This window comes from Cynocephalus volans, chromosome X (assembly GCF_027409185.1).
Source record: "Cynocephalus volans isolate mCynVol1 chromosome X, mCynVol1.pri, whole genome shotgun sequence".
Taxonomy (NCBI): domain Eukaryota; kingdom Metazoa; phylum Chordata; class Mammalia; order Dermoptera; family Cynocephalidae; genus Cynocephalus; species Cynocephalus volans.
In genome coordinates this window covers 74,797,867-74,825,130 of record NC_084478.1, presented here as the reverse complement: position 1 = coordinate 74,825,130, position 27,264 = coordinate 74,797,867, and the positions used below count along the sequence as shown (strand labels likewise).

At 36.6% G+C, this 27,264-nt stretch overlaps 1 pseudogene; it reads right to left on the bottom strand.

Moving 5' to 3' along the window:
* Positions 1–1,070: 1,070 nt before the first annotated feature.
* On the bottom strand, positions 1,071–23,583 carry LOC134368051 (T-complex protein 1 subunit delta-like; annotated as a pseudogene).
* Between the last annotated feature and the right edge of the window lie 3,681 nt (positions 23,584–27,264).

Here is a 27,264-nt window from a genome sequence, read left to right as displayed (position 1 = left end):
AATTAACATATTTTACAGTTTTAGTTATTTTTAATACTTTTGTCTTTAACTTTTATACTTGAATTGAAAGTGATGTACCTACCACTGTTACAGTATTACAGTATTCTGTATTTGTTTATATGCCTTTACCTGTGAGTTTTATACTTTCATATGTATTCATATTGTTGATCAGCATCCTTTTGTTTCAACTTGGAAAAAAAACTCCCTTTGGCATTTTTTGAAAGTAGGTCTAGTGGTGACGAACATTCAGATTTTGATTTTCAGGGACACTTTACCTATTTTTTCATTTTTCAAGTACAGTATTCATAAGCATATTATCCCTGTTTGGCAATATTTTTCTTACAGCATTTTAAATATAGTATTCCACTCCCTTATGTTTTTCAATGTTTCTGATGAAAAATTCACTGATCATTATGGGTTTCCTTTTATGTGACAAGTCACTTTTCTGTTGCTGCTTTCAATATTCTCTTTATGTTTTATCTTTGACAACTTGATTATAATGTGTCATTGTATGAAATTCTTTGGTTTAATCTCATCTGAGGCTTCTTGGGCTTGCTGAATTAGGATGTCAATTTCCTTTCCCTGACTTGGAAAGTTTTTAATTCATTATCTTTCTATCCTTTTTTTCTTTTTCTTCTACCTCTGGGACTCCATAATGTATATATTGGTCTGCTTGAGGGTATCCCTTAAATCCTTTAAGCTTCTCTCTTTTTCATTTGTTTTTTCTATTCTCACTGGATAACTTCCGGTGATCTGTCTTCTTCTTCCCTGGTCATTTCTTCTGCTTGACCAAGTCTGCTGCTAAAACCCTCTAGTAAGTTTTTCAGTTCAGTTATTGTATTCTCTATCTCCATAACCTATGTTGTTTTTTTTTAAATTTTGAAATCAAATAATATTTTCTTTAAATTGTGTTAGTATATTTTCAAACTAATACCAACTGGAAGACCAAGCCCAGGAATTCACAGAGGAAATAACCTTCCACAGAACAAATAACACCAAAGCACTCTTTTGCTACTCCAGCCACACTAGCTTATAACCATAATGGTGTCTCTCAGCTAGTGCTATCCAGATTAAGTGTTTACTACATCATCAATTTTCAGAATGCTCCAAGGAGTTTCAGTTGCTAGGATCAGAACACTGACTAAAACCAACAGAGGTTGGATAACTAGTTCCCCTAAAATGTTGAAAATACCACCCTTTTGGACATTAATACCTGTAGTATTATCTCCCTGTACACGCTGATTTCTTAGTTCTGTCACTGTAGAAATGGGGTTCAGGTAAGCATTTTTAGCTATGTAGATGGAGAGACCTTCACAGTATTAGGGTACTTCAAAAAGTTCTTGGAAAATGGAAATACAGGATAATAAAAATTTTTCCATGAACTTTTTAAAGACCTCTCAAATCTGCAAAATCAAAATCATGAACACAGTAGGATTCCATACCTCTTAGTGTTCGTGCATATTCAGTTAATCATAGGGTTAACTGTATTTTGGAAGCACCACCTCCTTTAAAAAGAGCTCTCTTCTTCACTAAATAGTAAATAACACATAGGGCATCATAAATGGAACATTTGGCTTTTCAGTGACCAGTTTGTTAGAACTATGAGTAAGAACTGTAACTGTTTTTCCAGGGCTGGCTCAGCCTGTAATCTTGAGCAGTTTGTCAGAACCATTTAAATTCACCTTCCAGGGTAACTGAGCACAACCCAGCATGCCAGAAATGAATTGGTCAATATGAGCAAATGGGTTGTTTCAAGTTGTCTTACAAATGAATTCAATGTCTTCTATTTCAATATCATTAACCATCATAATCTTCATTTTGTTTAGAAAATGGAGCTTTTGGGGCTTCCTGAATTGGGATGATCACTGACAGAATCTCTTAGAATAGATTTCTGTATGAGAAGGACGATACATTGTGTTTTTTTTAAAATTTGGTTCACTTAATTTAGAATATAGACTCTCTTCTCACAGCACTCAGTCCATCTGAGTATAGACAGAAACTACCATTTGATTATCCATATCTGTTTTGGGAGCATATAACAAAACTAAATATGCCAAATCTCAACCTTTTCAACTCCAGATATTCTAGAATTTGCAACTTTTTGGGTGAGAACCATCCCTTCCACCAACTCACAGTCATCAATTAGCTCACCAAGTTTCTTAGCTACTTTAATATCTCTAAGATCTACACTGGTAGCTATGGTTGGGTCAATCACTTTCATCACTGGATTTTCACTCAATGGAGAAAGTAGACTTGAATACTGAAACACAACCTTTGAGTTCAAGGAAGTAGCTATACTATTTAACAAAACTTCTCTGTTACTCAGGTCCATAGGTAAAAACATGTTAGTCAATACTTTAATTCCCTTTCTCAAAGCCTTCTGGAATGACTCAGAAATGACGGTTAGATGAATCCCTTTCCAAAGAAGCTTTTTACATAAATCTAAGAGACAGCCAACACTGATGACCACTGATGTGGTGCCATCTCCTGCTTCTATATCTTGGGCCTTAGCTCCACCAGCATTCTGGTTACTGCATGCAACAGTTTTATTTGTTTCAGAATAGTTCACAGCATAATTTGTAATGATCATGTCACCTTTTCCACTTTGACCTGTGTTATCCTTTCCTTTTATTCCAAGGCTTGTTCTAATTGCATAAATAACACCTTTGCCACAAAGATGGTGCTGAAGTGGATCTAGGCTGACATTTCTCAGTCCTGATAGGCACTCTTCCTGCAGTCTCCTGTAGTCCTGATGGGTGCCCCACTCCAGGGTACCAGGTTCTCAGTCACAGCAAACTTAGCTGGGTCTACATGGGACCAGAAGAGATGGATGGACATGGATTCTGGCCAGCCACAGAACTGTGGTAGAAGTCCATTGTTTTCATGACCCTTCTAGAAAGCAGCACTGGTGCAGAGAGAAGGATGTTTGGTACTTTCAAAATATTTTTTGTCTTGTTGAAATTCTCATTTTGTTAATGCATTGTTCTCCTGACCTCTTTGAGTATCTTTATGACGGTTAGTTTTGAATTCTCTGCAAAGTAAATCATCTATCTCTGTTTCATTGGGATTGGTTTCTGGAGATTTACCTAGTTCCTTTGTTTGAAGCATATTTCCCAGTTTACTTTCCTTGACTCTTTGTGTTGGTGCCTGTGCATTAAACAAAACATCCACCGCTCTCAGTCTTCACGGACTGACCTCATACAGGAAAACAGCCAGCCTGGCCAGAGATTCTAGAAGCCTCTCAAATATTTATGCTACTTTAAACCGCCATTTTTATTCTCATTGGCCCCCAGGTGTCTAGAGTTTCATGAGTCCCATCAGCACTCTGAGACAAGTGAGACAGAAGCCAGTGCCTTAGGCAGCCCCTAGCACAATCAGAATGTATGACCTTTGATCCAGTCAATCCTTTCCTTCCCTCTCCAGGGAGAAGCTGTGAGTTGGGCTTACCCACTTGCTTCTTTTTTACTAAGGCTGTGGTATGCGCTAACTTGTTATTTCAAACTGAAGTCTATGTACTCAGCAGCCCCAGGCATCTACAATATGACAGGTCCTGTCAATGCTCTGAAACAGATGAGGAAAAAGCAAATTACTTTGGGCAGTTCCTAGAAAAATCAGAGCATGAATATATGGATCCATCCTTTCTTTTCCTCTTAAGAGAAGCTGGGCATGGGGTTTCTTTCCAGTCATGTAATGCTGTGCTGGGGTTAAAGCTTTGGGCAAGAGGTTGTCTCAAATTCTCCTATCTGTTTCAATGTGGCAGTTTCATGCTTGCCTGGGATGCAGAAACCTCTCAACTAGGTTCTGAATTTCTAACAAAAAAAATTGGTTTGTATTTTGTCATTGAATGGGTATGTTCATAGAGGCGAAAGAGGGTGCAGGGCTAATGATTCTGCCATCCCTTCACTTCTAATCTATCTGTGTCTTTATATTTAAAGTGGATTTTCTGTAGAAAACATGCACAGTATTTGGGTCTTGTTGTTTGATCTATTTTGATGTTCTCTGTCTTTTAAGTGGTGTATTTTGACCATTAGTGTTCAAAGAGATCATTGATATTCTTAGTTTGTTATCAACCAATTTTGTCACTGTATTCTATTCACTGCACTAGTTCCTTCTTCCTGCGTTTGCCTTGCACTCTTTTACTGCCCTTTTTAGTTGTAATGGTATTTTATGTAATTCCATTTTCTCTCCTTTCTTAGGATATCAATTATACATCTTTTCAAACACTTTTTAATGACTGCCTTTGAGTTTGCAATATCCACTTGCAACTAATCCAACTCTACTTTCAAATAACACTACACCATACTGGCTAGCCACCAAAATAAAGCAAACAAAAAATTCAAATAACACTATACCACTTCACGGGTAATGCAAGTACCTTATAATAACAAATTCTTTCTTTTTTTTTTTTATGCACTGTTTTTTACTGTGTTTTTCACTTAACTATATAGTTTAGACACCCTTCCATAACAGTAAATAGCAGGCTGTCTCATTCCTTTTGTTTTTTTTTTTAAGCAGTTACCTTTTTTTTTTTTTAAATTTTATTTTGTTGATATACATTGTAGCTGATTATTGCTCCCCATCACCAAGACCTCCCTCCCTTCTCCCTCACCCCTCCCCCCCAACAATGTCCTTTCTGTTTGCTTGTTGTATCAACTTCAAATAATTGTGGTTGTTATATCTTCTCCCCCCCCCCCGGTTTTTTTTTTTTTGTGTGTGTGTGTGTGTGTGTGTGTCTGTGAGTGTGTGTGTGGGTGTGTGTGTGAATTTATATATTAATTTTTAGCTCCCAACAATAACTGAGAACATGTGGTATTTCTCTTTCTGTGCCTGACTTGTTTCACTTAATATAATTCTCTCAAGGTCCATCCATGTTGTTGCAAATGGCAGTATTTCATTCGTTTTTATAGCTGAGTAGTATTCCATTGTGTAGATGTACCACATTTTCCGTATCCACTCATCTGATGATGGGCATTTGGGCTGGTTCCAACTCTTGGCTATTGTAAAGAGTGCTGCGATAAACATTGGGGAACAGGTATACCTTCGACTTGATGATTTCCATTCCTCTGGGTATATTCCCAACAGTGGGATAGCTGGGTCGTATGGTAGATCTATCTGCAATTGTTTGAGGAACCTCCATACCATTTTCCATAGAGGCTGCACCATTTTGCAGTCCCACCAACAATGTATGAGATTTCCTTTTTCTCCGCAGCCTCGCCAGCATTTATCGTTCAGAGTCTTTTGGATTTTAGCCAGCCTAACTGGGGTTAGGTGGTATCTCAGTGTGGTTTTGATTTGCATTTCCCGGATGCTGAGTGATGTTGAGCATTTTTTCATATGTCTGTTGGCCATTTGTATATCTTCCTTAGAGAAATGCCTACTTAGCTCTTTTGCCCATTTTTTAATTGGGTTGCTTGTTTTCTTCTTGTAAAGTTGTTTGAGTTCCTTATATATTCTGGATATTAATCCTTTGTCAGATGTATATTTTGCAAATATTTTCTCCCACTCTGTTGGTTGTCTTTTAACTCTTTTAATTGTTTCTTTTGCTGTGCAGAAGCTTTTAAGTTTGATATAATCCCATTTGTTTATTTTTCCTTTGGTTGCCCGTGCTTTTGGTGTCATATTCATGAAGTCTGTGCCCAGTCCTATTTCCTGAAGTGTTTCTCCTATGTTTTCTTTAAGAAGTTTTATTGTTTCAGGGTGTATATTTAAATCCTTAATCCATTTTGAGTTGATTTTAGTATACGGTGAGAGGTATGGATCTAGTTTCATTCTCCTGCATATGGCTATCCAGTTCTCCCAGCACCATTTGCTGAAGAGGCAGTCCCTTCCCCAGTGAATAGGCTTGGTGCCTTTGTCAAAGATCAGATGGCAGTAAGTGTGTGGGTTGATTTCTGGATTGTCTATTCTATTCCATTGGTCAGTGTGTCTGTTTTTATGCCAGTACCATACTGTTTTGGTTATTATAGCTTTGTAGTATAGCTTAAAGTCAGGTAGTGTTATGCCTCCAGCTTTATTTTTTTGGCTCAGCATTGCTTTGGCTATGCGTGGTCTTTTATTGTTCCATATAAATGTCTGAATAGTTTTTTCCATTTCTGAGAAAAATGTCTTTGGAATTTTGATGGGGATTGCATTGAATTTGTATATCACTTTGGGTAGTATGGACATTTTCACTATGTTGATTCTTCCACTCCAAGAGCATGGAATATCTTTCCATCTTCTTGTATCCTCTCTAATTTCTCTCAGCAGTGGTTTGTAGTTCTCATTGTAGAGATTTTTCACCTCCTTGGTTAACTCAATTCCTAAGTATTTTATTTTTTTGGTGGCTATTGTAAATGGGCAGGCTTTCTTGATTTCTCCTTCTGCATGTTCACTATTGGAGAAAAGAAATGCTACTGATTTTTGTGTGTTGATTTTGTATCCTGCTACTGTGCTGAAATCATTTATCAATTCCAACAGTTTTTTTGTAGAGGTTTTAGGCTCTTCGATATATAGGATCATGTCATCTGCAAACAGGGACAGTTTGACTTCATCTTTTCCAATCTGGATGCCCTTTATTGCCTTCTCTTCTCTGATTGCTCTGGCTAGTACTTCCAACACTATGTTGAATAGGAGTGGTGAGAGTGGGCATCCTTGTCTAGTTCCTGTACTTAAAGGAAAAGCTTTCAGCTTTTCCCCATTCAGGATGATATTGGCAGTGGGTTTGGCATATATGGCTTTAATTATGTTGAGATACTTTCCCTCTATACCTAACTTATAGAGGGTCTTTGTCATGAATGAGTGCTGAACTTTATCAAATGCTTTTTCAGCATCTATAGAGATGATCATATGGTCCTTGTGTTTGAGTTTATTAATATGGTGTATCACATTTATTGATTTGCGTATGTTGAACCAATCTTGCATCCCTGGGATGAATCCCACTTGATCGTGATGAATAATTTTACGTATGTGTTGCTGTATTCTGTTTGCTAGTATTTTAGTGAGGATTTTTGCATCTATATTCATCAAGGATATCGGCCTGTAGTTTTCTTTTTTGGTTATATCTTTACCTGGTTTTGGTATCAGGATGATGTTTGCTTCATAGAATGAGTTTGGGAGGTTTGCGTCTGTTTCAATCTTTTGGAATAGTTTGTAAAGAATCGGTGTTAATTCCTCTTTGAATGTTTGGTAAAATTCTGCTGTGAATCCATCTGGTCCTGGGCTTTTCTTTGTTGGGAGCCTTCTGATAACAGCTTCGATCTCCTTTATTGTTATTGGTCTGTTCAAATTTTCTACGTCTTCACGGTTCAGTTTTGGGAGCTTGTGTGTGTCCAGAAATTTATCCATTTCCTCCAGATTTTCAAATTTGTTGGCGTATAGTTGTTTATAGTAGTCTCGAATGATTCCTTGTATTTCGGATGAATCAGTTGTAATATCACCTTTTTCATTTCTAATTTTTGTTATTTGAGTCTTCTCTCTTCTTTTTTTTGTTAGCCATGCTAATGGTTTGTCAATTTTATTTATCTTTTCAAAAAACCAACTTTTTGATTCGTTGACTTTTGAATTGTTTTTTGGTTTTCAATTTCATTCAGTTCTGCTCTGATCTTAATGATTCTTTCTGTCTGCTAACTTTAGGTTTGGATTGTTCTTGTTTTTCTAGTTCTTTAAGGCGAAGTGTTAGGTTGTTCACTTGCCATCTTTCCATTCTTCTGAAGTGAGCGTTTAATGCAATAAATTTCCCCCTCAATACTGCTTTTGCAGTATCCCACAGGTTTTGGTATGATGTATCATTGTTTTCATTAGTTTCAATAAATTTTTTGATTTCCTGCTTGATTTCTTCTTGGACCCATATGTCATTAAGTAGAATGCTGTTTAATTTCCATGTGTTTGTATAGTTTCCAGAGTTTTGTTTGTTATTAATTTCTAGTTTTAATCCATTGTGGTCTGAGAAGATACATGGGATAATTCCAATTTTTTTGAATTTATTGAGACTTGATTTGTGACCTAATATGTGATCTATCCTGGAGAATGATCCATGTGCTGATGAGAAAAATGAATATTCTGAGGTTGTTGGGTGGAATGTTCTGTAGATATCTGCCAATTCCAATTGGTTTAGAGTCTTGTTTAGATCTTGTGTTTCTCTACTGATTCTTTGCCTAGATGATCTGTCTAATATTGACAGTGGGGTGTTCAGGTCCCCTGCTATTATGGTATTAGTGTCTATTTCCTTCTTTAGGTCTAATAGAGTTTGTTTTATAAATATGGCTGCTCCAACATTGGGTGTGTACATATTTATGATTGTTATGTCTTCTTGATGGATCAGACCTTTTATCATTAAGTAGTGTCCCTCATTGTCTCTTTTTATGGTTTTTAGTTTAAAGTCTATTTTGTCAGATATAAGAATAGCTACTCCAGCTCGTTTTTCTTTTCTGTTTGCGTGGTAAATCTTTTTCCATCCTTTCACTCTTAGTCTGTGTGAATCTTTATGGGTGAGGTGGGTCTCTTGTAGGCAGCATATAGTTGGGTCTTGCTTTTTGATCCAGTCAGCCAGTCTGTGTCTTTTAATTGGGGGAATTTAAGCCTTTCACATTAAGAGTTGTTATTGAAAGGTGTTGATTTATTCCTAGCATTTTATTGGTTGTTTGGTTGTCTTAGGTTTCTTTTGTTCCTTGCTTTCTGATTTACTGTTTGCTTTCTTTTTTTGGTGGTTCCTTAGTTTGTAGATAGTGTTTTTGTTAGCTTGTTTTCTCTTCATGAATGCCATTTTTATTATACTAGCGGGATTAGATTTTTCTTGGGTTTTTATGGCAGTGGTAGTTATTTTTCAGGAACCAAACCCAGTACTCCCTTGAGGATTTCTTGTAGGGGTGGTCGTGTGGTAGTGAACTCCCACAGTTTTTGTTTGTCTGAGAAATATACTATTTGCCCTTCATTTCGGAAGGATAGCCTTGCAGGGTAGAGTATTCTTGGCTGGCAATCTTTGTCTTTTAGTATTTTGAAAATATCATCCCATTCCTTTCTAGCTTTTAGGGTTTGTGATGAAAAGTCTGATGTTAATCTGATTGGGGCTCCCTTATAGGTGATTTGACGCTTCTCTCTTGCAGCTTTTAAGATTCTCTCTTTGTCTCTGAGTTTTGCCAATTTGACTATGACATGTCTTTGAGAAGGCCTTTTTGGGTTGAATACGTTTGGAGATCGTTGAGCTTCCTGGATCTGAAGATCTGTGATTTTTCCTATACCTGGGAAGTTTTCTGCCACTATTTTGTTGAATATGTTTTCAATGGAATCTCCATTTTCGTCCCCTTCTGGAATACCCATGACTCGGATATTTGAGTGCTTGAGGTTGTCTGATATCTCTCTCAGATTTTCTTCAATGTCCTTGATTCTCTTTTCTTTCTTTTTGTCTGCTTGTGTTATTTCAAACAGCCCATCTTCAAGTTCAGAGGTTCTCTCTTCAACTTCGATAAGCCTGCTGGTTAAACTCTGCGTTGTGTTTTTTATTTCGCTGAATAACTTCTTCAGTTCAGCAAGTTCTGCTATATTTTTTTTCAGGACATTGATTTCCTTGTACATTTCCTCTTTCAGATCCTGTATTCTTTTCCTCATTTCATCATGATGTCTGGCTGAGTTTTCTTGTATCTCATTCAGTTTCCTTAGAATTATCACTCGAAATTCCTTGTCAGTCATTTCAAGGGCTTCTTGTTCTATAGGATCTAGAGTTTGAGATTTATTAACTTTTGCTGGTGTACTTTCTTGATTTTTTGTATTTCTGGTATCTTTTTTTTGGTGTTTATTCATTGTGGCAGGGGGTTGCACAGACCACCGGTTTGAGACTAATGACTAACTAGGATGTTGCTGTGGTTGCTAATTTGGTATGGCTCCCTCCGTGACTGCTCAGTTGGCCTCTAGTGCCTTGTGTGTGTGGTTGCCTCGGGTCTTGGGCTTCTCCGGGGAGCCACCTTTCTGGTCAGGTTGGACTCTGCTGGGCTGGTGGATCACGTACCACAGGGTGTGTGATCTCTGTTGAGCTTTCACTTTCTGTACAGGACTTCTCCCCGTTCCGTGTGCTCTGGCCCAGGCTGTTAGATCGTGCAGTGGTGACCCCACCGGGTGTGTGGTTTCTGTCGGGTCTCCGCCTCCCTGGCCGCACGTCTCCCCCCTCTGTGCGCACTGTGCTGGGCTGGGGCGTGTCTTCTGCACCCCTCGTCTATCAGCTGGGCCTTCAAGACCCTGCTTGGCACCGCCTCGCCCAGGAAGTCTACCAGGTTTCTGCTAGGCACAGACAACCGGTCGCTCTGGGTGCCTTTGTAGCACTGTGTAGATCTTTCTCGGGTCTTGTTCACCTTTGTATCCTCCCGGTATAAACCGAGCCTAGCACCCGCCTGCAGCCTGCTCTCCGGCAGGTTCAAGCGGACCTGGGAACTCTCCTACCACACTATTCCCAACCAGAAATTCGTTAGGCTTTTTTCCAAACTGGTGGCCGCAGAGATGGTATCTGCCTCCCAGTATAACAAATTATTTCTAATTTCTTCTTCATATCTCTTGTGTCATTGCTGTCATTAATTTTGTTTATATGTAAACTATAATCATTAAATACATTATTGCTATTATTACTTGAGAAAACTGTTATCTGTTAGATCAAGTAAGAATAAGAAAAATAAAAGCTTTTATTTTACCTTCACTCATTTCTTCTTTAATGCTTTTCCTTCTTTTATGTAGATCCACGTTTCTGACCTATATCATTTTTCTTTCTCTGAAGAACTAGTTTTAATTTGTCTTGCAAGGCAGGACTACGGGCAACAAATTCCTTCAATTTTTGTTCACCTAAGAAAGTTTTATTTCTCCTTCCCTCGTGAAAAAAATAATTTTGCAGGACACAGAATTCTATGTTGGTGATTTTGTTTTTTCTCTCAATGCTTTAAATATTTTATTCTACTCTGTATTTGCTTGAATGGTTTCTTTAGAGAAGCTAGATATAATTCTTATCTTTGCCTATCAGTAAGTTGCTTTTTCCCCTGTGGCTTCTTTCAAGATTTTTTCCTTCATCTTTGATTTTTCTGCAGTTTGAATATGACATGCCAAAGCATATTATAATTGGATTTTAACATTTCTCTTGCTTATGTTCTCTGAGCTTTTTAGGGGAGAAATTCACAGTTATTATTGCTTCAAATATTTCTTCTGTTATTTTCTCATTCTTCTACTTCTGGTATTCTCACTGAGAATATGTTACATGCTTTGTAGTTGTCCCACAGTTCTTGGATATCCTGGTTTTTGTGTGTGTGTGTGTGCGTGTTTTTTTTTTTTTTTTTTTTCCCCAGTTGTTGATTATCTTTGCTTTTCAGTTTTGGAATTTTCTTTTGGCATATCCTTAGGCACAGAGATTCTTTCCTTAGCCATAACCAGCTTTTCAGTTTTGGAATTTTCTTTTGGCATATCCTTAGGCACAGAGATTCTTTCCTTAGCCATAACCAGCCTACTAATGATCTCTAGCATTTCTTTTTGATTATTTCTTAAAACTTCCATGTCTCTGCTCTTGCATGTTGTCTACTTTTCCCATTAGAGCCCTTAGCATATTAATCATAGCAGTTTTAAATTCATGGTGTAATAATTCTAACATCCCTGCCATATCTGGATCTACTTCTGATGTTTTGTGTCTCTTCAAACTGTGCTTTTTGCCCTTTAGTATAACTTGTAATTTTCTGTTGAAAATTGAACCTGAAGTACTGTGTAAAAGGAGCTGTGGTAAACAGGGTTTTAGTAATGTAGTGGTAAGGTATGTGTGTGGGGGGGAGGGAGTAGCATTGTATAATCTTATGATTGGGTCTTAGTGTTTTAGTGAGCTTGTGCCAGTGGGCTGTGAATTTCACAAGTGTTTCTCATGTTTCTTAATTTCTTTTTATCACCCTCTTAGGAAATATAACATAGTTAGAGGTGAGTACAGTTGGATATTTTCCTTCCCCCACATGGAAGGAAAACTACAGCTGGCTGTAGTTGGGCATTTCTCTTCTCCCAGGTAGGTTAAGCTCTCATAAAATTCCAGTAGGTTAGGCTCTGGTAAAATAGTTTCTGTTGAGGCAGGCCTTGTAAATAACAATGCTCTGGCATATCTTAAAATGGTAACTTTTCCCTTTCCTCTGCCAGACACTCAGTGGGAGTTTTCTCCAGTCTTCACTATGAGAGCATAACAGAGCTCCTGGAGGTAAAACTTCCCAAACTATAAGAGTCTCCATATGACTGCCCCCTCCTGGAGTTTTTATCGTTCAGACTTGTGAACACTCAGCCTCTAACAATTTGCCAATTAATACTTCAGGTATTCCTATCCTGATATGTATTTCTGTGGAGGTGGCTTTCTGCTCCAATAATCTGTGATTCTCCATACCTGCCTGTCCATTTCTCCAATTTTGGGGGCAGAAGTTTTCCTGTGATCTCATTTCTATGATGAATCTAAAGCATTGTTGACCTTTCAGTTTTTCAGCTTTTTAGTTAGTAGGGACTTCTAAGCTCATTGCATGCCAAACTAGAAACCAGAAGTTTTTATGGGAAGTTTTTAAACTACACATTGAATTTCTTTAAGAGCAATAGTGCTACTCAAATAATTTATTTCTTAGGTAAGCTTTTGTATTTTGGGTCTTTCAAGCAATTTGTCCATTTCAATAAACTTGTTGAATTGGGATAACATTGCTCCTAATTTTCCTTATTATCCTTTTACTATGTCTAAAATCTGTAGTCACGTCACCTTTTACTTCTGATAAGGTAATTTGTGTGTTCTATCCTTTTCTGCTTATTTTGGTTAGAGCTTAATTAATTTTAAAGTTCTTTTAAAAAAACCAACATTAGTTTTTATTGATTTTCTCTTTGGCATTTATTATTTCCTTTCTTTGGCTTACTTTGGGTTTCATTTGCTCTTCTTTCTCTAACTTATTAAAGTGGAAAGTGAGGTCATTGATTTGAATTATTTTTTTATTTCCTAATAAAGGTATTCAGTAGTATAAATTTCCCTTTACATACTGCTTTAGCCACATGTGTTTTGATATGTTTTGTTTCATTTTCATTTAATCCAAAATACTTTATAATTTCTCTTTTAATTTCTTTATAGAGCCATGAATTTTGAAACGTGAGGTTTAAGTTTCTAAACATTTTGAGATTTCAGAGATAGCCTTTTGTTATTGAATTTTAATTTAAATCCAGTGTGGTCATAGAATATACTTTCCATGACTTGCAAACTTTTATATGCACTGAGTCTTATTTTATGGCCCAGAAGATGGTTTATCATCATAAATATTCCATGTACACTTGATAACATTGTGTATTGTATGTATGTTTGGTGAAGTGTTCCGTAAGTGTCTGTTACTTCAAATTGCTTGATATTGTCACTGAAGTTTTTTATATCGTTAGTGATTTTCTGTCTAATTGTTCCATCCATTTTTAAAGAGAAATTTTGAAATCTCAGATTGTAACAATAGATTTTTCTGCTTCTCCTTGAAATTCTACCAATTTTCACTTGTATTTTGCAATACTGCTATAACATTTGAAGCACTCTTAATAGACTTAATAATTATCTAGAATTTTTAAATGTTCTTGGTGAATAACCTCTTTATCATTATGAAATGCCCTCTTTATCCCTAGTACTATTCTGTGTGCTGAAATTTATTCTTCTTATATTAATATAATGAATACAGCTCTCCATTGGTTAGTGCTAGCAGGATAAAATCTGTTTCCTTTTTTTACTTTTAACCTGTTTGTATCTTCTTATCTAAATTTGGGTTTAAATTTAATTTCTTATGGGAACCATAGCATTGGGTCTTGTTTTTATCCAATCATTTGTTGGATTTTTAATTCAGTTGTTTAAACCATTAATATTTAATGTGATTATTGATATACTTGGGTTTAGATATACTATTTACATTTTGTTTTCTATTTGTCCTACCTATTCTTTGTTCTTTTTTCCTTTTTATGTGTCTTATATTAACTGCAATATATCTTCTTAATGAACTGACCCTTTTATGAATGTATAATGCCCTTCTTTGTGTCTTGTAACAATTTATATCTTAAAGTCTATTTCATCTGATATTAGTATAGCCACACCAGCTCTCTTTTGATTATTATTTATAGGGAATTTCTTTTCCCATCCTTTCAGTTTCAATCAAATTGTGTCTTTGGATCTAAAGTGAGACTTTTGTGGAAAGCATATACAGTCATGTGATGCATCAGAATGTTTTGGTCAATGATGGACTGCATATACAATGGAAGTCCCATTAAATTATAATGACTATACCATATAGCCTAGGTAGAGCCATATGGTAGTAGGCTATCCCATCTAGGTTTCTAAAGTATATTCTATGATGTTCGCACAATGAAAAAAGTGCCTAACAAGACGTTTCTCAGAACATAATCCTAGCATTAAGCAACACATGACTGTAGCTGGATCACATTTTTCTTTTGTTTTTAAATCTATTCTAATTTCTGACTTTTAATTAAAAAGTTGGGCTCACTTACACTTAAACCGAATAGTGATAAGGAAGGACTTATCCTTCCATTGTGCTGTTTACTGTATATACTATGATATCATTTTTGTTGTTCAATCATTCCATCACTGCCTTATTACTTGATTACTTAATTTTTTCTAGAGTACCATTTTGATTCTCTTTTCATTTTATCTATATTTTTAAAGTATTTTCTTAGTGGTTAATCTGTGGATTACAATTAGCATCTTACCTATAAAAATCAAGTTTGTATATTTATTTGTTTGTTTTTATTAGCTTCCACAAATAAGTGAGAATATGTGGTATTTCTCTTTCTATGCCTGGCTTATTTCACCTAATATAATTTTCTCTAAGTCCATCCATGTTGCTGCAAATGGTAGTATTTCCTTTCTTTCTTTTCTTTTCTTTTTTTTTTGTATAGCAGAGTAGTATTCCATTTTGTAGATATACCACATTTTCCTTATCCACTCATCTGATGATGGGCATTTAAGCTGGATTTAGGGCATTTTTGCATCTTTGAGCAGGTTTCTTAATTCCTGTTAGTCAGTTGCTTCAACTGTAAAACGCGATATGTAATAGCTTATACCTTACAGGTATGTAGCAAGTATTGAATGCAAGAAACTGTGTTTTTCAGTGTCTGGCCATAGTTACTAATTGAAAAGTATTACTATTATTTCTATTATTACTCTTATAATTAGCTACAGAAGGTTTTGCAACCAACAGGAACTATATGGAGGATGACAACTGTGTATTTCCAGAAATAATCAGCTCACTATTCTTTAAAAAAAATCAAGTTTGAATTAATACAAACTGAGTTTCAATAGTACAGAAAACAACAGCTCCTTTACAGTTCACCTTCCATTTTATGTTGTTTTGTCACAAATGACATCTTTCCCTTAATATAGATTTATAATTACTGTTTCATGCATTTGTCATTTAAGTCAAATAAAAAGTAAAGAGTAACAAAACAAAAAAATCAATACTACTGGCTTTTATATTTATCTATGTAGCTATCTTTACTTTCGTTCACTTCTTCATGTAGATTTGAGTTGCTGTCTAGTGTCTTTCATTCTAACCTGAATGACCCCCTCTAGAATTTCTTATAGAGAAGATCTACTAGTGACCAACTCCTTCAGTTTTTGTTAATCTGAAAATGTCACAACTTCATTTTTGAAGTAGAATTTTGCCAGATACAGAATTCTACTTGACAGGTTGTTTTTTATTTCAGGACTTAAAATATGTTACCCCACTTCTTTATGACCTTCATTGTGTCTGAAGAGAAAATAGCTATTAACCTTATTAAGGACCCCTTGTGTGTAATGAGTCACTTCTCTTTTGCTGTTTTTAATATTGTCATTTTGTCTTTGATTTTTAATAATTTGAATATAATGTGTCTCATGTAAATCTTTTAAAATTTTCTTGCTTCAGTGTATTGAGCATCTTGGAAGTATAGTTATAGGTCTTTCCTCAAATCTGGGAAGTTTTTAGCCATTATTCATTCAAATATTCTCTCTTCCCTTTTCTCTCTCTCCACTCCCTCTGAGACTCTTAATTATGTGTAAGTTGCTATGTTTGCTAGGGTCCCCCAGGTCTCTCAAGCTTTGTTCATTTTTCTTTATTCTTTTTCTTTCTACTCCTCACACTGGACAGTCACAATTGAACTATCTTCAGTTCTGCGGGTTCTTCTGCCTGCTACAACCTGCTGTTGGGCCCCTCTAGTGATTTTTTAAATTTTAGTTATTGTAATTTTAAGCTCCAGAATGTCTATTTGGTTCCTTTTTATAATGTCTATCTATTCATTGACATTCTTTTTAAAACAAAATTATGCATATTTGAGGTTTACATGATGTTAGGTGATACACATAGTAAATTATTTACTATACTGAAGCACATTAATATGTCTGTCCTCTCACAGTTACTTTTTTTTGTGACAACAGCAGCTAAAACCTACTTTTTTAACCAAAATCTGTAATACAATGTACTTTTACTAACTACAGTCCTCATATTATAGATTAGAACCTCTAGACTTGTTCATCCTACATATCTGCTTCTTTGTATCCTTTGACCTACATCTCCCCAATTTCTTCCACCCCCACCCATGGTAGCCACTATTTATTCTCTATCTCTGTATATTTGATCTTTATTTATTTACTTATTTTTTTAGATTCCACATATGAGTGAGATCATACAATATTTTTCTTTCTGGGTCTGGTTTATTTCATGTGGCATACTGTTCTCCAGTTCATCCATATTGTGGCAAATGGCAGGATATCCTTTTTTAAGGCTGAGTAATATTTCACTGTCTGTGTATATAGACATTTATATATACACATACATATACATGCATATACATATGTGATATATATATACATACATATGTATATGCACATATATATATATATATATATATATCACATTTTCTTTATCCATTTTTCCTTTGACAAACATTTAGGATGTTTCCATATCTTGGTTATTGTAACTAATACTGCAATTAACATAGGAGTACAGATTATTTTTACAAGGTGGTGACTTCATCTCGTTTGTTTATATAAACAGAAGAAAGCTTGCTGGTTTGTATGGTAGCTCTCTTTTTAATTTCATTAGAAACCTCCATAACATCTTCCATAATAGCTGCATCAATCTACATTCCCACAAATGGATTCCCTTTTCTTCCCTTTTCTTCAGACCTATGCAACATATGTTATCTCTTGGCTTTCAGATAATAGCCATCCTAATGGGTATGAAGTGATATCTCAAAGTGGTTTTAATTTGCATTTCCCTGATGATTAGAGATGTTGAGCACCTTTTCATATAACTGTAGGTCATTTTTATGGTCTTTAAAGAAATGTTTGTTCAGGTACTTTTGCCATTTTTAAATGAGCTTAGTTGTTTTTCTGCTACTGACTTGTAGAGTTCCTCCCCCCCACCAAATTTTGGATATTAGCTCCTTATTAGACATGTGGACTACAAATATTTTTCTCAGTTCATAGGTTGCATTTTCACTTTTTTGACTGTTTCCTCTACTGTGAAAAAGGTTTTTTTTAGTTTCATGTAGTTCCACTTATTTATTTTTGAACCAAAAGCCTAAGCTTTTGGTGTGATATCCAAAAAATCATGGCCACAACCAATGTCAAGGAGCTTTTCCTCTATGTTCTCTTCTAGAAGTTTTATGGTTTCAGGTGTTTCACTTAGGTCTTTTTCCATCTTGAGTTGATTTTTGTCTACGGTATAAGAGTTCAATTTCATTCTTTTGTACATGGAAATCCAGTTATTCCAGTTATCCCGGCATCATTTATTGAAGAAACTATCCTTTTCTGCTGTGTCCCCTTGGTGCCCTTGTTGAAGATTAGTGAACCATATATGTTTTGATTTATTTCTGGTCTCTCTGTTCTGTTCAATTGGTCTATGTTTCAATTTTTATGCTACAAGCATACTGTTTTTATTACTATAGCTTTGTAATATAAACTTAAATCATGAAGTATGATGCCTCTAACTTTGTTTTACTTTCTCAATATTGCTTTGGCTGTTTGTTTTTGTTTTTGTTTTTGTTCCATACAAATTAAATTTTGTTTTTATTTCTATGAAGAATGCCATTGGCATTTTAATAGGGACTACATTAAATCTGTATTTTGCTTTCAGTTGCATGGATATTTTAACAATATTAATTCTTCCAATCCATAAACACAAGATATCTTTCCATTTATTTGTGTCTTCTTCAATTTCTTTCATCAATGCCTTATAGTTTTCAGTGTACAAATCTTCCACTTTCTTTTAAAAATTTATTCCTCAGTTCTTTTTTTGATGCTATCATAAGTGAGATTGTTTTCTTGATTTCTTTTTCAACTAGGTCATTATTTGTGTATAGAAATGCTACTGATTTTTGTATGTTGATTTTGTACCCTGCAAGTTTACTGAATTCTGCACCATGTGGCTGTGCCCAAAGCCAGAGAAACAGCATCATAATCCTGCCTGCAGGGTGCCAGACTCCAAGCTGCTAATCCACTGTGTGCCAAGCACCCCCAGACTTGAAGACAGCCTAGCAGCCCCATCCCTGAAAATCCAGCCCCTGAGCTGGTTGACCCATCATGTATATCCTTGGCCTGAGAACCAGCCTACAGGGCCAACTATTGGCAAAGCTGTACCACCACTGCCACAAACTTCTGCAGCCTAGGCTACTAGGCACTTGTAGACATATATAACATAGATTACAGCTAAAGAAGCTGGTCAGAGACTACAATACTGTATCCACCCATAAACAAAGCCAATACACCCTACTCAAATGACACCCTAGTACCCATCTACAGGAATAAATCTTTCTCTACTAAAGCTATTCCATAAAATTGGAAGAGAATATTGTTCCACCAAATGTACAGATATAAATATGGAGACATAAGCAACATGAAAAGCAAGGAAACATGGCATCTCCAAAGGAATACATAATTCTCTAGTAACAAATCCTAAAGGAAAGAAACCTACAAAATGCCAGAAAAGAAATTGAAAATAATGATCATAAGAAAATTCAATGAGATTGTTGCTTTGTGTTGCTTCACCCCCCATGGATTTGTCACCCCACATCCCCTGGGTGACGGAGATGCAAAGGATTACTCAAAGCCCATCTCTTCTGGGTTATAGTTTAACCATATAGGCTGGTAACTTTCAGTGAAACAAGCCGGATGGTATTCTAGTAAGGCAATTAAGTGGTCCTATCAACAACAGTTTGATCTCAGCAAACATTCCTTCCTATAGGGATTTCTTAGTATCTTTACATAACAATCAGTAACTAGTCTTTCTTTGAGCCAGCAACCTGCTGTGCCACAATTCTTATCTTGCAACAGAGGCTTATAGCCTGAGGGAAATTTCCTGTCCTTGCAAGGTCAATACTTGAAACTGCAAGGTTTTGGAAAACCAGGCCCTGTGAAGTACTTATGTTTTATAGTGTATTCCACATGAGATACAAGAGAATACAGATTGAAAATTCAACAAAAGCAGGAAAACAATTCATGACCTGAATTAGAAATTTAACAGTTACATATCATAAAAAAAGAACCAAACAGAAATCTTAGAGCTGAAGAGTTCAGTATATGAGGTAAAAAATACAGTCTAGAGAAGATCAAGCAGGACATATTTTTTAACTTAAAGACTGGCATTTTAAAATAGCAGTCAGGCAAAAAAAATTTTAAAAGAGAGTAAAAAGGAACGAAGAAACAGGAGTTATGGGACATCATTAAGCAAACAGATTTTCACATTATGGGAGTTCCAGAAGAAGAAATGGGAAAAGGTATAGAAATCCTATTTTAGGAAATAATAGATGAAAACTTCCCAAGTATAGGGAGAAAAGAGGACATCCAGATCCAGGAAGTTCAAAGATCCCCAGAGATTCAACACAAAAATCTCTTCCCCAAGGCACATTATAGTAAAACTATCAAAAATCAAAGACAAAGAGAATTCTAAAAAGAGCAAGAGAAAAGCACTGAGTCACAAGTAAGGAAATCCCCATTAGACTAACAGCATGTTTCTAAGCAGAAACCTGAGAGAACAAGAGAGAATGGGATGATATATTCAATGTGCTGAAAGATAAAAACTGCCAAGAACACTATACTCAAGAAAGCTATCCTTCAAAAATGAAAGAGAAATAGTCTTTCCCAGACAAATAAAAACTGAGGGAATTTATCACCACTAGACTGGCCTTAGAAGAAATGCTGAAGGTAGTCCTACATCTAGAAGTGAAAGGATAATAACTACCATCATGAAAACATACAAAGTATAAAACTCACTGGAAAACAGATACACAGATAAGAAAGAGAATGAAATAAAAACTATAAAAACTTATCACTACAGAAAATCACCAATTGTAAAGATAATCAATAACAGATGAAGAAAAGAACAAAGGATATACAAAACTACCAGAAGACAGTTAACAAAATGATAGGAGTAAGTACTCACTTATCAATAATAACCATGAATGTAAAGGAATTAAATTCCCCAATTAAAAGATATAGACTGGCTGAAATCAATAACAAGAGAAACTTTGGAAACTATACAAATACATGGAAACAACATGCCCCTGAATGACCAGTGGTTCAATGAAGAAATTAAAAGAGAAATTAAATTTCTTGAAACAAATGAAGATGGAAACACCAGATACCAAAACCTATGGGGTATAGCAACAGTAATATTAAGAGATAAGTTTGTGGCAATAAATGCCTTCTTCAAAAAGAGAAAAATTTAAAATAAAAAAAAAACCTAATAATGAACCTCAAAGGACTAGAAAATCAGGAACAAACAAAATCCAAAATAAGTAAAAGAAAAGAAATAATAAAGATCAGAGAGGAAATAAATACAATTGAGACTTAAAAAGCAATAGAAAGGATCAATGATACAAAAAAATTTTTTTTTAAAATAAACAAACCAAACCAATAGCTAAACTAACCAAAAAAAAAAAAAAAAAAAAGGGAAAGGTCCCAAACAAATAAATAAAATAAGAAATGTAAAGATATTTCAACTGATACCACAAAAACACAAGGATCACTAGAACGAATATACACCACCAAATTGGAAAAGCTACATGAAATGGATAAATTTCTGGACACATAAAACTTACCAAGATTAAACCAAGAAGAAATAGACAACTTGAATAGATCAACAATGAGTAACAAGACTGAATCAATAATAAAAAGCCTCCCAACTAAGAAAAGCCCAGGACTGGATGGCTTCACTGACTACTTGGGCACAGCAATTTTTAGGGCAGTGGAACTGTTCCGTATGATACTGTATTGGTAGATACATGACATTACACATTTGTCAAATGCATAGAATTGTACAACACGAAAAAAGTATCCTAGTGTAAAATATGAACTTTAGGGTTAATAATAATGTATCAATATTATTTAACCAATTATTACAAATGAACCACACCAATTCAAGATGTTCATAATAGGAATAACTATGTGTGGGGGTGGGGGTGAATTGAGAAGGAGTATATGAAAATGCTCTTTACTTTTAGCACAATTTTTCAGTAATACTAAAACTGCTCTAAAAACTAAAATCTAATAAATAAAACTTCTGTTCTTTGAAATACACTTAATAAAATGAAGAGAAAATCATAAACTGGGGGAAATATCTGCTAAACACATATCTGGCAAACAATTTTACTCAGAATATATAAAGAACTCTCAAAACTCAATAATAAGAAAACAAACAGCAATGAAGAACAGGCAAATGGTTTTAAATGGACACTGTACCAAAGAAGATATACAAGTAGAAAATAAACACATAAAAAAATGTTCAACATTAGTGATATTTGTAAATTAAATACACAATGAGATTTCACTAAACACCTATGAGACTGGCTAAAATACAAAATAACTGACATTCAGATTTTGAGAAGGATGCTGTATCAGTCCATTTCTGTTGCTTATAGCAAAGTACCTGGAACTGAGTAATTTGTACAGAAACAGTATTTATTGCTTAAAATTTCAGAAGCTTGGAAATCCAAAGTCCAAGGAACATATCTGGTGAGGGTTTTCTCTGGTGGGGACTTCAGCAACAGGGTATGTGATAGAGTATGAATATGTCGTTACCTCCAAAACTCATGTTGAAATATGATCCCCAATGTGGCAGCACTGGAAGTTGTTTATGTCATAGGGGGTGGATCCCTCACGAATATATTAACACCTTCCCTGGGGGTGGGGATAGTGAATGAGTTCTCACTCTATTAGTTCCTGCAAAAGCTGGTTGTTTGGAAGGACCCTGGCACCTCCCCTCTTTCTCTCTCTCTCTCTCTCTCTCTCTCTCTCTCTCTTTCTCTCTCTCGCTTCCTCTGACCATGTGATCTTGCAGCCATCAGCTGCCTGATGCTTTCCACCATGAGTAGAATCAGCCTGAGGCCTGTGCCAGATGCAGCTATCCCAGAATCATGAGCCAAATAAGCCTCTTTCTTTATAAATTACCCCGTCGCGGGTGTTCCATTATAACAACACAAAAATGGACTAATACAGTATCACATTGTGAGAAAGGCAGGAGTAAGAGACAGCTAACACCTAACTCCTTCTCCCTTTAAAGCCCTCAGAACTATGCCTAGGACCACCATTAAACCATCATTGTGTTAATCCATTTACTAGGGCATGATCCTCACAATCTAATCACCTCTCCAAGGCCTGACCTATCAATAATCATAATAGATTTCCCACCCTCAACAGTTAACAGTGGAGACTAAGCTTCAATGAGTTTGGGGGACATTCAATCCACTTCATTTCACCCTGGCCCCCCAAAACTCATGTCCTTTTCATATACAAATGCAATTCATTTCATTCCCATAGCTCCAAGGTGTCAACCTGTACCAGCTCAAAAGTGGAAATTCCATGTGTGAAATCAAAACAAGTTATCTACTGCCAAGATACAATGGTGGGACAAACACAAGGTACATATTCCCGTTCAAAAAGGGAGAAATAGGCCAAAAGAGAGGGGTTACAGATCTTAAGCAAGTCCGAAACACAGCAGGGCAGGAATTAAATCTCACAACTGGTGAATCATGTACCTTGACTCCATGTTCGACATCCTCTGCACACTGGTGCAGGGGTTGGACCTCCAAGTCCTCTGGCAGCTCCACTTCTATGGCTTTCCTGGACTCAGGCCATGCTTCAGTTCTCGCAGGTTGGCATCGCTTGCTGTTAACTCCACAGATCTGGGGTCTCCATGGCAGTGGTCTCACTCTCACAGCTCCACTAGGCATGGTGCTGGTGGGGGTTTTCTGCTGCAACTCCGATCCCACTCGGTATCACTCAGCATCACTCTAGCAAAGGTTCTATGTGGTTACTCCACCACTGCAACAGAGCTCTTCTTGAGTTTCTAGGCTTTTCCACACATCCTTTGAAATCAGCGTGGAAGCTCCCTCCCTAGCCTTCACATATCTGGCACTCTGTGAGCCTGCAGATCTAACACCACATGGATGCTGCCAAGATTTCTGGCTTGTATCTTCCAAAGCTGTAGGTCCAGCCACACCTGAGCTCAATACAGCCAAGGCTGGAGCAGCTGGGTTGCTGGTGCTGGAAGCAGCTTCCTGAGGTGGTCCTGGGCAGCAAGCCTTTGGAGAACGCCTTTGGCTTATTCTCTGAGACCATTCCATCTCCCTAGACCTCTGGGCCTGTGATAGAGGGGGCAGCCTCGAAGATCTCTGAAATGCCTTCAAGGTCTGTTTTCCCTTCTCTTGATAATCCCTTTCTTCTGTACCAATCTCCTTAGCAAATGGTTGCTGGGCCACACCATTCATTTCCTGTCTTGAAGACACCTTTTCACTCTTCATGGCCAGTCTGAGGGTTTTTCAAATTTTCACTCTCTGCTTCCTTGTTAATTATAAATTTGGGCTTTACATCATGCCTTTGCTGCCATAACTCAATGAAGGCTGTTGCAAGTAGCCATGCAGCTTCCTGAGTGTTTTGCTGCTTAAAAATTTTTTCGGCCAAATACCCTGGCTCAGCACCCATAAGTTCCACATTTCATAAAACATTTGGACATGAACAGAATGCAGCCAAGTTCCTTGCAAGTTTATAGCAAGGGTCATTTTTGCCCCAATGTTCAAAAAGCTCCATATTATACTCTTTACAGTCCATATTTCTTTCTTTTTTGATCACAACCCTTGGCTTGGTGTGGTCCGCACCACGCTCAGCCAGTGAGCGCACCAGCCATCCCTATATAGGATACGAACCTGCGGCGTTGGTGCTATCAGCACTGCACCCTCCCGAGTGAGCCACGGGGCCAGCCCCAGTTCATAGTTCTACCAGCATTCTAGTTAGCACAATTTAACCAGTCTCTAAGATGTTCCAAACCTTCCCTGGTTTTCTTCTAAACTCTCACCGGCAGTTAGGATTTTTTCTAGCCTGTTCCTCCAAATTCTTCCACTCTCTCTTCAACACCCAGTTACAAAGCCACTTTCACATTTGCAAGTATTTACCATAAGCAACACTCTACTTCTCTGATACCAATTTTCTGTATTAGTCCATTTCTGTTGCTTATAACAGAAATACCTGAAACTGGGTAATGTGTACGAAACACAGTTTAGGAGGCGGGGAAGTCCAAAGTCCAGGGAACACATCTTGTGAGGGCCTCCCTTGATGATGGCTTTTCAGCAATGCAAGGTATCACATGGAGAGAATGGCAGAGCAGAGAGAGTTAACTCCTCCCTCCTTCTCCTTTTAAAGCCTTCAGAACCATACACTTTACCACCATTAAACCATCAATGGGTTAATCCATTTACTAGGGCATGGTCTTCACAATCTAATCACCTCTTCAAGACCCCACCTTTCAATTATATAGGGCTTCCCACCCTCAACAGTTACAGTGGGGATTAAGTTTCAATGGGTTTGGAGGGACATTCAACCCACTGCAGACGCAGAATAGCTGGAACTGTCATACATCACTGAGGAATGTAAAATGACTCAGCTCCCCACTGCCCTGGCTTAGGAGTCTGGGGCACTTCCTGTGGCAGCTTGTGGGGTGTGGCTGAGGCCCCCAGCCCTACCCCATCCCTGGTTTGGGGGCCCAGGGGGCTTCCAGTCCTTCTAGATTTTATAGGTGTTCTTTGGTGAAGGGAGACCTTTACTCGTTAAAATCAAACTTTGCCTCTGCTCTGCGGGTATTTTGCTTTTTATTTCAGTTCTGTGCTGGATTATTAACTGTTTCCATTACTTAAGCTCTACACTAGAACTAATTTGTTGTCCTTTGCTTACTTCTAAAATGGGGGAACTTCCTGTGGGGACCAGTACTTGAGCCCTGTGATTGAGCTAAATTGCTGCTTTGCTGCTGATTCTATCGGGAAGCTTCTTTGTGCATCCCAGGTTTTAATGATTGACTCTGTAGGTACTTCCAGGTCTTGTGAGGTCCAGTACACCTGGGTTGTGTAGAAACTCTGGTCTGGACCTGAGTATTTTCAGCAAACTGCTTCCCCTGCAGTTCTATATTCCTTACCAGTGTCCACTGAGTGGTTCTGTGCTGATTGTAATTTTAAGTTTTTTAAAATAAATATTTTATTTCAAAGTTAAACATTATACAATGTAATCAGTTTTGTGGTTCTTTTACCAATTCCTTTTTTAACCCCATCCCTTCCCACTCTCCCACCTCTGGTAATCTCAGTTCTGTTCTTTCGTTTTGAAAGTTCAACACATTTTGTGATTATAGTACCCTTATTTATTTATTTATTTATTTATTTGCTCCCACTTAGGAGTGAGGACATGCAGTATTTCACTTTCTCTGCCTGCCTTATTTCACTTAACATGATTTTCTTTAAGTTCAACCATGTTACTATAAATGGCAGTTTTTCATTTATTTTATGGCCGAGTAGTATTCCATTGTGTATATATACCACATTTTCCTTGTCCAGTATGACAATGAACATTTAAGTTGCATGCAAATCTTGGCTATTGTAAACAGAGCTGGTATAAACATGGGAGGGCAGGTAATAATGATTTCCATTCCTTTCAGTAGATACCCAGCAGTGAAATTGCTGGACTGTATGGCAATTCTATCTGTAGTTATCTGAGTTACCTCCATACTGATTTCCATAATGGCTGAACCAATCTACAGTCCCACCAACAGTGCAAGAGGGTTCCACTTTCTCCACACCCACACAAGCATTTGTTATTCTCTTTTTGATTATAGCCATTCTTACTAGGGTGAGATGATATCTCAATGTGGTTTTGATTTGCATTTCTCTGATGCTGAGTGATGTTGAGCATTTTTTCATATGTCTATTGGACATTTGTACATCTTCCTTGGAGAAATGCCTATTCAGCTCCTTTGCTCATTTTTCAGTGGGGTTATTGTTTTTATACAGTTAAGTTCTTTATTGTTACTGTTAAGTTGTTTGAGTTCCTTTTATATTCTGGAATTTAATCTATTGTCGGATGTAGAGTTTGCAAATATTTTCTCCTACTCTTTAGGTTGTCTTTTCACTCTTAATTGTTTCTTTTGCTATGCAGAAGCTGTTTCGTTTGATATAATCCCATTTGTTTAATTTTCATTTTATTGTCTGTGCTTGTGCGCTCATAAAATCTTTACCCATTCCTATTTCCTAAAGTATTTCCCCTATGTATTCTTTTAAGTGTTTTATACTTTCAGGTCTTATATTTAAACCTTTAATCCATTTTGAGTTCATTTTGGTATATGTTGAGAGGTAAAGGGTCTAGTTCCATTCTTCTACATATGGATGTCCATTTTTACCAGCACCATTTATTGAAGAGGTAGTCTTTTCCCCAGTTTATGTTCTTGGTGCCTTTGTTGAAGATCAGTTTGCTGTAAGATTTGGGTAAAGAATGGGTAAAGATTTATCAAGCTTGCAGGTTGATTTCTGTGTTCTCTCTTCCATTCCATTGTTCTGAGTGTCTGTTTTTATGCTGGTACCATGCTGTTTGGTTACTACAGCTTTGTAGTATAATTTGAAGTCAGGTAGTGCTATGCCTCTGGCTTTATTTATTTATTTAATTTTGCTCAGGATTGCTTTGGCTAATTGGATCTTTTGTTTTTCCATATGAATGTTAGGATTGTTTTGTCTATTTCTGTGAAAAAGGTCCTTGTTATTCTTATTGCATTGAATCTGCAGATTACTTGTGTAGTATGGACAGTGAAGTGGTATCTCATTGTGGCTTTGATTTACACATCCCTCAAGACTAACAATGTTAAGCATCTTTTCATGTGTTTATTGGTCATTTGTATATGTTCTTTGCAGAAATGTCTATTAAGATTTTTAGCCCTTTTTTTATTTGGGTTAAGGAGTTCTATACAATATCTTCTAGATATTCATCCCTTATCACAT